This window comes from Lepidothrix coronata, unplaced genomic scaffold (genome assembly GCF_001604755.1).
Source record: "Lepidothrix coronata isolate B3197 unplaced genomic scaffold, Lepidothrix_coronata-1.0 Scaffold159, whole genome shotgun sequence".
Taxonomy (NCBI): domain Eukaryota; kingdom Metazoa; phylum Chordata; class Aves; order Passeriformes; family Pipridae; genus Lepidothrix; species Lepidothrix coronata.
Window position 1 is genome coordinate 730,487 of NW_016690339.1, and position 11,087 is coordinate 741,573.

Sequence of the window (11,087 nt, forward strand, 5' to 3'; positions counted from 1 at the left end):
GATACCCAGAGCTACCCTTTTTTTTTTTAGCAACCACCACCACCACATTACATTCAACTGCCTTCCATATCATTCCTTGCTCCCTGAACTCCTTTGTTCTATGTTATTTGAAGGGCTGGGGGGGAGAAAAAAAATTAGACTATTTTTATTTTCTAGTAAGACAATTACTTTGATTCATCTTCTCTGAGCAGAAGAACATAACAGGTCATCAATCTTAACTTCTCTGTCAGCATAGAGATGTCAAAGCAGAATTAAGTGGTGGAAAAATTGTTGAGGGAGAAAGTGGAAAAAACAAGACAAACAAAATCAAAGACAGTGAATCCCTTTTCTCAAAAGAGTGGGAGATTACTGCTGAGTCGCCATGCTCCCACTAGCTGATACTCTGTCAGGTTAGAAACTTCATTTTTCACAGAGAATCAGAGAAACTATGTTGCTTGGGAAGGGTGCAGGCTTTTCATAAATTCATGGGAAAAATAGAAAATTAAATTAATTATCTTTTAATTCCAGGTGAATTAAAAATGCTTTGATCTCCACTTTTTATAATAACAAAGAAAATCACCCTTGAAATTGGTTGCATCATCTTTTCTTTGCAGGGTACTCCAGTGCAGGATTAGAGTCCCCTACTGCCTTCAATTCTAAACTACTCTCTCCAAGGTGTCTTCTCTCATCCTGAATGGTAACTATCTCCATTCCAAAGACTGAATTTTCTACTAATGTCAGCACTTTCTTTATGCTCAACAGATGCTCTTAAGCACTACCGCGAGGGACAATTTGAGATCTATCACACTCTGAAGATGCTTCAATTCCAGTGGCTCCACAAGTAAAGTGAAATTCCAAGATCTGTCTACCATAAATGTCCCACATCTAGACTTCTGATATAAAAAGTATTAAAAAAACCCACTTAAGCTGTTCTGTTTTACTGCTCCAGCAATGACAGAATGAGAACCAGATTTAGTATATTGGCTGTATAACTGGTTCAATTTCTCTACTCTTTGAAATCCCTGTCAGCCAGAAGAAATATTCAATAGCTCATGGGTGACCTTTCACTTCCCTCACTGGCAGGTCAGGTTAGCTACAAACCAAACACAACAAAACAACCTAACCATGCTTACACAAAGGTGAGCTTTATGTCAGATTGAAACTTTTGTAAATAAAGAGGATTTTAACCACTGAAGAATGTCTAGGAATCTGGGAGGCATTGATGACAACAAAAAAAAATGCACAGTATGTAGAAGGTTCTGTCTCACAGCCTGCCTTAACATGCAAAGCCATTTCTTTTCCTCATTCATCTCATTCATGCACTGGGGGAACAAATAAACGGCATTATCTGTCAGTTGGGAGGTGCGGTGTGGGTGGGCAACATTAAAAATGGAGCAGAGTTGTTTATTATCAAAGTAGTGATGGTTTTGTGTACCAAGTAATTTTGGTCCCTCTAGTCATTTCACATGAGGTCAAGCAGCATCTGTAAGACAGACCCTGCAGAGCATTTCCTCCTGATGTCCCTTCCTCTGAGACCTCCCAGACTGGAGAGGATAGATGTTCCTGGGCCAATAGTGCCCATAGGGATCTTCAGATGAAGGGACCCCAAAGTCCATCAGATGTTGCTGAAAGTTTTCAGAGAATGAATATAAATTAAAATAGATATGCCAATGTGAACACCATCCTGGTGGAATGTAACAAGGGAATCACCTGATTTAATGAATGCAAACTTTTTCAGTTCACCACTTGAGTCCTGAAATTGTTTTGGGCTACTAAAAAGTAATTATTGATATACAGAAGTGCTCTGCGTATTAAAGGGAACTTTCAAAAAACCAGAGATTTATGAAGGTAGAGATGTAATTTAAATGCAAAGAAGTGAGACTGATTAAAAGTTTTCAAACATTTCTGTAAACAAGGCCATTCATAAAGTGCTGAGTAAATTGGAAGTAGAATCATAGAATCGTAGAATCATAGAATCAGCTGGGTTGGAAGGGACCTTCAAGATCATCAAGTCCAACCCTTGATCCAACACCGCTGTGGTTGCTAGACCGTGAGGCTGTTGGGCTGGTGCACATGCTCATTGTCCTCACACCCCTGGGTGTGTGCTGTGGCTGTCCCTCACAAAGGTGGAGATGGACGCATAGGTTTCAACTCCCTGGCACTTTCCTGCCTTGGGACATGAAGGACAACAACTCTACTATAAGTAGTAACACATTGACCTTCTGTTTTCCTATTCTTTCACACATGATGAATGTGTGAATTTATCCATAGTCTCAGAAACGCTGTAAGATAACTCAGTTATTCTGATATTACTTCTGATTCTTCTATCACATTCTACTGAAATAGGCAAAACTACGCCCCAGTTACTGATGCAGCTGAAATCTAGTACATGTCAATAGTATAAGTAGTACTTTAGTGCTTAGTTATAAAGGAAATAAAACATTATGAAAAAAAATATTGTTTTTAAGTACCAAGATAGAGGAAACAAGACTGTTTAACATATCTGCTTCCCCAGAAAAAAACATCAACATGTATATTTTAAGTACAGGGGACACTGTTACCATCTATGCTCATGCTTTGTGTGATTGATGATCTTAATATTTTTATGTTTCTAATATTTACACCCCTTTTTGTTCGTTGCAGGACATTCAGAACAAGGGTTGTATGTTTTTAAAAATGCTTTGAAAAGTAAGAATACAGGCCTAGAAATTCTTGGAAAGAATGCTGCCATGCCATACAGAAAGGAATACCATTGATGTATTCAAGAAAGTGCTCCTGCTGTGCTGGCATTCTGCAGTTTGTTTCTGTCCAAACCAAACTGCTTATGCTGATTCATTAGTAAAGGATCTGCTCTTTGCCAGATCACACTCGCCTGTGCCAATCTCCTTTAGCCAGATACTAGCAGTTCCTCTACATGGGACACGCATAGCCTCTTCAACACAGCCACATATTAAAGCCAGTGACAAAGGAATACAGGGAATGATTTTGCTTTAAAAAAGATTGCTTGAATGTATGGAAACATTTGTTAGAGTTGTAACCTATTCCAAAGATTTTCGGCCACAAACTCTGCAGATTGCATGAAAAATGTGTACCAAAACCTATCTTTGATTAAACAATGTAAACATGTCTATTTCTGCATCAAACATGCAGAGTGTGTTTTGGTCAGATGCAAAGTTGTCATTGTGCTAAATGAAGACTGTTTCTAATGTGAAACTCCTGACTTCTTTTCCATTGTTTTGCAAAATCCTCCATCTTCAGTTTGTTCACCAGCAGCACTTGCCAACTGTTTACAAGAGCTTCTTTTCTACTTAAGAGTTTCCACCTCTTCCTCCACCAGTGAGCAAAGGAGGTGATTACTGTGTGGCCATCCTAACACGGATGAGATATTCCTATTTTGTATCCTTCTATTGTAGCTGAGCCCTAAAAGGGAGAAACTGAATCTCTACCTAGAAACCCTGTTTTTAACTTTAAAATTTACATTAGGGTCTGAGTTTCCTGCTAGGTGTCCTGCTGGCTGCATATGACATTTCCTTTATCTAAAACAATAGCTTATATTCTAATTGTCTTAGCAATCCAATGATTTTAGTATTTTTAAAAAATTGTTTGTAAACATGTTTAAAAAGGAAAGGGAACCTATTATTTCTGATAATATCACTGGTGTTACATAAGAGTTACGAAATACCTTGGTCTTTAAAGGATGCATCTTGCGGGAATTACAAATGAGAGTAGGGTCACCAGCTGGAATGACGGGAAACCTACAGAGAGATACAACAAGGCATCCCAGCAAGGGAAAGGCCTGTGCTGGGCAGTGTGGACAGGGAGCTGTTCTCTGCAGCAAGTGCTTTCCCACTGCTGTAGCCACTCCTGAGTGTGAATCTGTCCTCTTTCTGGCCTTTGAGTTGTTTAAACTAACACCTTTTACCTCACCATTGGAGTGGGATAACAATTTTGGAGAAAAAATACTTTAAACTAAGAAGTTTAAATGTGGAAGGTTTTTGGTAGAAACATCCAGGTTGACTTACACTATTTACACCAAATTGACTTTGCATTTTTAACATGGCTTACCCAAGAGTCTTTCACTAAAACAACTGATTTCACTACATGTCTGTTTTGCACCTCTGGAATTATACCGTTCCTGCATAAGCAAGCTGGATGAGACTGCATATGAGAAGGCACAGAAGTACATGTTCAGTGCCTATCTAGAGGCACAAGCCACTGAGGAATAAACCAGGCACATCTGAAATTAATTTTCTATCTGACCTCCCAAGACTACAGAGCTCTTCTTGTTCTAGTGTTTGTTTGAAAAATTATGTTAAATTATCCTCTTAAATGTGTGCATAAGATAGATGCATGTTTCAGTATCTTGGTGATACAGGACTGCTTGACATAGGGGCAAGGTGATATTTAGCCAAGCATTAGAGACATGTGAGGAGCTGATGCCTGTCTCTAAACCTGTGCTTTACAGTAGCAAATAAGGGACCAAAAGGACATATAATTATGTAGTTTAGTACTTAGTGTGACAGAAACAGACTTTGAATTCCTCTTCTAACTCCCAGCACCATTTCTGCCTTCTGCATTAAACTGTGATCAGCTAAAATAGAAAACCAAGTCTTGGGAAGGGGAGCTTCAGTCAAGGCAGGTTCTCTGTCCCCCTCAGCAGGGAAGCTCTCCTGTGCATATTTGCGCTCCTGTCTGCTTTCTGGGAAGCCTATGAGTCTAACCAGCAGTGCAGCTCCACTCAAGGAGACAAGTGAGAGACTAAGAAGAGGAGAAGCTGTCAATGCTCAACCCATGGTATCTGAAAGCCAAACAGGATGACACTTGATTTCTTCTGCAAATTTATGGATGGCTGAGGTTTTCCAAAAACTTTCATTAACTTTAAACATTTCTAAGTAGACTTCAAGGCTAAAGACATCTTTCGGGACAATTCAGGATTGACTTCTTCCCCCTCAGGATCTATAAATAGAGGTTACAGTATTTCAAAACTGTCTGTAAGTGGCAACACAGTACTGTACTATTTGTTCCAGTTATTACTTAACACACAGATAGACTCAAGATAATATTCTCAGCAGTATTTACAAGGTCTTCTGGAGTCAGGCCTCTGTTTGCTCCTCAAATGTTTTGAACAAAATGAAAGTCGTGTGGGTGGATTTAATGGTCGAGCTTGACAGTCTATTGGTTTGGGCCACACAGCTCCTGCTGGACCCATGGCGTGAGCAGAGCAAGGGAACATCAGCCTGAAAAAGACCATTTAGACATACATTTATTGCTCTGACAGTGAAGTGATTGACTTCATAACAAACATTTATAGAAATTTGAAAAATATATCCTTATATAAACAATGGAGTGCTAAACATACTTACTAAAATATTATCTTCTCCATCCATAGGTCCACTGCAAATGCTGCAAGTTTAAAAATATATTTGAGCTACAGAAGGTAGTAGATTTAACTAACTAAAGAAATAAGGAGCATAATGAAACATACCTTCACCAAAAAGCAAGTCACTTTTTGAGGAATACAAATGGAAAATTTGGAATAGCTGTTTTAATTTAAAAACAGATGAAGCATGAAGATTTAAAAACACATTTTACACTTTCTACTTCATGAGTCTTGAAGTCCTTCAGGTGCTGCCAAATTGAATGAATATATGGCAGTCAAAGTAATAACAGGCATTTTCCCTTGCTTTCTTCTTTTATACACATATACACACATACATATAGAGACAGAGAAAGAGAGATGATTCATGATAATGGAATTTGAATGAAATAAATACTAGGCATTTACTTTTCTATTTTACTCTCTAAGGTACCCAATTCTTCTAAGAAGCAAGTCAGCCCTGTTTTGTTCCTTGACGTATCAAGAAATTATGATTAACCTTGAATTGAATAGAAATTAAGGATGAATGATGGTGTTTAACTGATGACTAAAATCATACTTGTCTCTTAACAGCAGCTGGTTACAAAGCAGGATCTAGAGAAGATGGTGAGTAATTTCAAGTACTTAAAATGCAAGTGACATGCATAACCCCTCAGTGGTGACATGTATCTCCATTTGCTAAAGCTTCTTCTTCCTCTTCCTTTGGACACCCTGATACTCACCTACCTTACATCAAGACCCAGGAGTCTAAAGGATAAGAAAACTAATGTTCAACCATGTACATGCTAGTTACCATATGAGGAAATTTTAAAGGATGACACATTTTACATTTCTTCAGCAGAAAAGGTATGGTACCTGGCACTTTCACACCTAAAAGTATGAATCTACTATGAAGGTACTGAAATATATAGCTTTCTCTTTTATATAATTTTGAAATAAATTCGTTTATAACATGCACCATCATTTTGCAGCAGTTAAGTCACAGTCAGTCATTCCCTGAGGAACTGGGTTATCAGGTCTCCATCTTGATTTTCATGAGGCCTTCACCTTTATATTTTTCTGGCACTTTACAATATTGCATCTTGAAATGCTGTCTAATTTGCTGTGAAATTGATAGTTTGCATTTTCTCACCCAGTTTTCTTTCCTTCTGCAACAAGATCAGGTGGCTAAATTTAAGGTCCTCTAAAGGTCCCTTTCAACTCAAACCATTCCATGATTCTATGACTCTGCAATTCTACAATTCTATGATTCTATGATTTATTCAAAACAACAGCTATATGCAGACATTTTTGACAACTTTTATGTTAAGGAGTAAAAAATTAATTTTATTTTTAATTAAACAAAAGAAATTCTTTTATGTGGAAACACTTCATAAGTTTCAATGCTTTAATCAGCATTAGAAATCTGCTTATACCAAGTTGAAATCTCTTTGAAGTTATTGCAATTTATATATTTTTCTGCAATTTTAAATGCCAACAAAATGCAGTTTTTCAAATATTCACTGATAAAATGGGATCTTAAAAACAGTGGTGACAAAAAATTTTTAAACAAGAAGCATAGTATATTATAGAAAACTCATAAACTAATTTCACCAAATACATTGCAAACAAAGAAGAATTTGAATAGCTCTACAAAGAAGTAAATCTACATTGGGTAAAATTCTGCACATATAGAGTCAAGTTTTAGGTAATTTCTTTTTCTTATGGAACTTATAATATTATGCCTTAGTTTAATGGGAAATTGTAATTTCCTTTTAATGTCATCAGTGTCTTTGACATCAGCTTATTATTTTTTCTTTAGTTATAGCATAATCTTAATGTTATTTTACTATAAAGTTTATATTATTTCTACTGTACCATGCCCTTATCCAAAAAAGTGCTAATCATGTATATGTTTACATGCTTTCCCGGGTATTTTTGAACCACAATCTAAAACCTGACATATAAATCCACATATAAATTGAATGTTACATTTTTATTTTCAAACTCAAAGCCTGAATCAGCATTTTTGGCTCCAAAATCCTGAAGGTTGCTTTTACTGTAATAATTAGTACTAATTATAATTTAACTATGTTTCAACTATTCTATTTTCTTCCCACTCATTATATTAATATTTCCACAGTGACAAGTAAAATATGTCATCTCATATTTCACAATAAATAAAGACTGAATAAACATGGGCATGGTAACTGTCACTGACTAATTTAACATACATACCTCTGGATTTTAAAATTCACCATCAGTCATTAATTGCAAAAAAACTTTTATGATCCCTTTGGTCAATAACTATGGGTTAATGACAGCCACAAGGTAGGGCAGGTATTCAAGTTGATGAGGTCACGTTCTTTACTGCTGAATCTGTTTGCATTTTGTTCTTTAGCAAGCCAAGGCAGATTGATTGCAATGAACTCAGAGAATTCGTAAGTAAGAATAGTGTTAAATTATCACTAAATAGATTACTTTTTTCCCTACCTGGTAGATGGAGACTCCAGTGTTTTAGTGTTTTCCACATATTGACCTGGTGCAGTGTGTGGCCATTCAGCCATACCAGATGCTTGAATTGTGTTTTGGTCAATTTTGAAGCTAATTGTTCAAAATAAAAAGATGCAATATTTTTCTTCTGCAATTTTCTAAATAAATATTGCACTTTTCAGGGTACTTCTAGGCTCAAAATGTTTATCAGACTGGACTTCAGCCTATGATTAGTTTCTGCCCATTTCATATGGCATATTCTAATCATGCTGGATCAAAAACTGATTTGTCTGGGGCTCAGAGAAGGGTTATAACCTCCTTAAGAGCTATAGGCTACTTCAGAGAAGTGAAAACAGCTAAAATGCCACTCAGTTGGCAACCTTTTCTTCTTCTGCACTTTATCCTTTGTGTCAGATTTCCAGAGCTGTCTACGACAAGGAAGAACACAGATATTCCAGGCTGTTGAAAATTGCTTTGGAAAGAAAAAAGACAAGAAAAACCTACCAAACCAGTAATGAATTTAGGTTCTCTATTTTCTTATGTTCCTTACAGATTGCAGTTCAGGCAGAACTAGTCAGTTCCAGCTCCCATTAACATCAAACTGTCCAAAACTTCTCACTGCTGACGTGTGACGTGCCTTATAACCCTTTCCAGTTTTATTTGGGCTGGATTTTTCCATGATAGATTACAAGCTAAGGCACTTCTATGCCTATACATAACTTCCATGCTTCAACTGCTAATTAATGATCAATATTAAGAAAAAATATGAGCTGGTAAATCTCTTCAAGTTTTTAAATAAAATCTAGAACTTTAGCAGTGGGCTTCCTGAGCTGGAGGAACTACTTTCCAGAGCTGCCCAAAGAAAAACTTCTGGAAAAATTCTTAGTGGGAACAGAAAAAAAGAAGAGAGGAAGATCACTAAATATTAATCATATTTAAAAAAGAGGTACAACTTGAGAATTTACTGGCAGTCTTGATTCTTTCATTTCTATATCCTCCGAGTTCTTGAACTTGCAACCTTAAAATTCTGTTAAGGGAACTTTATACCTGTGTGTGTAGGTTGCTGTGTGTATTTCAGTTTTAATTATAAATTAATCTTTAAAGAGAGATCAAGAATATGAGGCTGCATGAATTCAAGAAGTATCAGCCATAGGTGGATTATATAAAAGTCATATGAACAAAACAAGCGAGATAGTTCTGCTCATTTAAATATCTTAGTTTCAAAGAGGCTTAATTGTGAAACAGGTTGTGTAAAATAAGATGTCCTCTTCATCTCACAACTTTTTCACTAGAAGTTAACATTAAACATATACCAAATAATATAGCTCCTGTAAAATATGGTACATAGAGTCCTTTCCTAGGAAATAAAACAACTTATGCTTAGTCCAGCCATTAATTAGCCCAATTAAATGCAGAACCAGACAAATAATTTCAATTTTAATAATGAAATCCCGATTAGACTCCATTTTACTTCATGAAGAAAAGATTTTAACTTGAAATGTTTAGAACTGCATTATTCCTAAATATATCCCAACTCAAATTTAATTCTTGCTTGGACTTTGAAATACTCTGTTTAAATTAGAGCTAGCTTAATAACAGCTAAAATATGGGCTATAGTGATACTAGTATTGACATTTGAAATTTTAAGATAACATTTATGGGCATATATACAGAATAACATTTATGTGCAAATATATATATATATATATTTGAAGAAGGATAGTGCTCTGATAATGTTCTGAACTTTCTGTGTTTCATTCTGATTCTTTCTCTACTCACCTTCAGTCCCTGCCAGTGCCAGTATGCTGGTGATACAGTGAATCTCTGTTTAACCTGAAACAACAATGTTACAGGCTTGATTTTATTTTGTGATTTATTTCTAAGTTTCTACCTGTTTTCATTACCTAATTTAAATACATATGTATATGTATTTACATGTGTATACATGTATGTAATAAGGCATTGTAGATGGTGAGATAAGTAGCTGAGGTAGATGAGAAAAGCAGACAGATTCTGTTCATATCTTTGGTTCTAAATTCTTGCCAGAACATCTGCAATTTATTTTCAAAATCTGCATAATTTTTACAATGTTGGGATGGGGGCTTGGTGGTTGAGCTTGGGGTTCTGGACATTTTAAAATATTGGCCACCAGAATTTTTTTTAGGTGACATTGCCTAATTTTCCTCTGATTTGTTTCCCATGCTCATACAGAAAGTAAGAACTGCTTCATTCTCTTCAGATTGATATTTTTTGGGTGGTCACTATAATTGTCCTCCCTTGATTTGTAACACCAATAACCTTGTAATATCAATAACCTTGTCCACCTTCCAATTGAGGCAAATGTTAGTAATTATGGTAGAGATTTTAGCATAGGTGCAGTAGACCTGACTTCCTACACCAGGGTCCCCTCAGCAGCATCTTACTCACTGGCTAGAACATCTCCCATGAACACACCAGTGTATTGCAAGGACCAAAAAATCTGCCTTTAAATGGTAAGAAAACACCACAGGCTGCAGCTCAGACCACTTTAGGTGCTTGAGCCAGTCTTCTGGTAGTGCATGAAGGGAAGTTTGCCATCTATAGACCTTTGGGAAGGGCTGCCTGAGACATTCAGGGGTCTGAGTGTTGACACAGTGGTGGGATTTTTGCTATCCAATGTCTGTCCTTTAATAATGTTTTATATTACTTCTCAATGAATCTGGGGTTCAGAACAGGTCACGTTTTGTTTAACGAGCACTGAAACTAGAATAAATTAACAAAGATACTTCTTACTCTATTCTAGACTAAGATGTCCCACTCTTAAATTACGGTCATCAGTCTTTTGATATGATATTGTTCAAGATCATTTAGTAAGCATAGTTCCTTCAGAGAGCAATATTTCCCAACACTTAACAAAACATTCCTGCAACAAGAAGTCATTTTGCATTTCACCCTTCAGCCTCAGCAATCAACTGTGCTTGTTACACGTGGGTTTTATTTTATTTGGCTCAGTTTTTCTCTTAGTTTAGAGATCAAAAAAGTGAAGCTGTACTGTAAAAATAAGGCCTCTATGGGTTGAAAGGAAAAAAAGAAAGGGGAGAGAATGGGGAACATTTCATTCTGTATGGGTTGTATCTAACATCTGAATTAACGATATGCTTCAGATACTTTGCATTAAAACTTAATATAAAGAATGCTGAATGAGTACCAAAATCAAGGGCATTGTTGGATAAATGCTATCACTGTGCCCAAGTTCTGATTTATTTTGACATAAAATTGC

At 36.3% G+C, this 11,087-nt stretch overlaps 1 long non-coding RNA gene across 1 annotated transcript; it reads left to right on the forward strand.

Moving 5' to 3' along the window:
• Positions 1 to 869: 869 nt before the first annotated feature.
• LOC108504333 lies at positions 870 to 6,114 on the forward strand. The gene is made up of 3 exons (XR_001877072.1): positions 870 to 1,062; positions 5,933 to 5,962; positions 6,094 to 6,114. It is a non-coding gene; the product is annotated as an uncharacterized LOC108504333 (long non-coding RNA).
• The last annotated feature ends 4,973 nt before the right edge of the window (positions 6,115 to 11,087 follow it).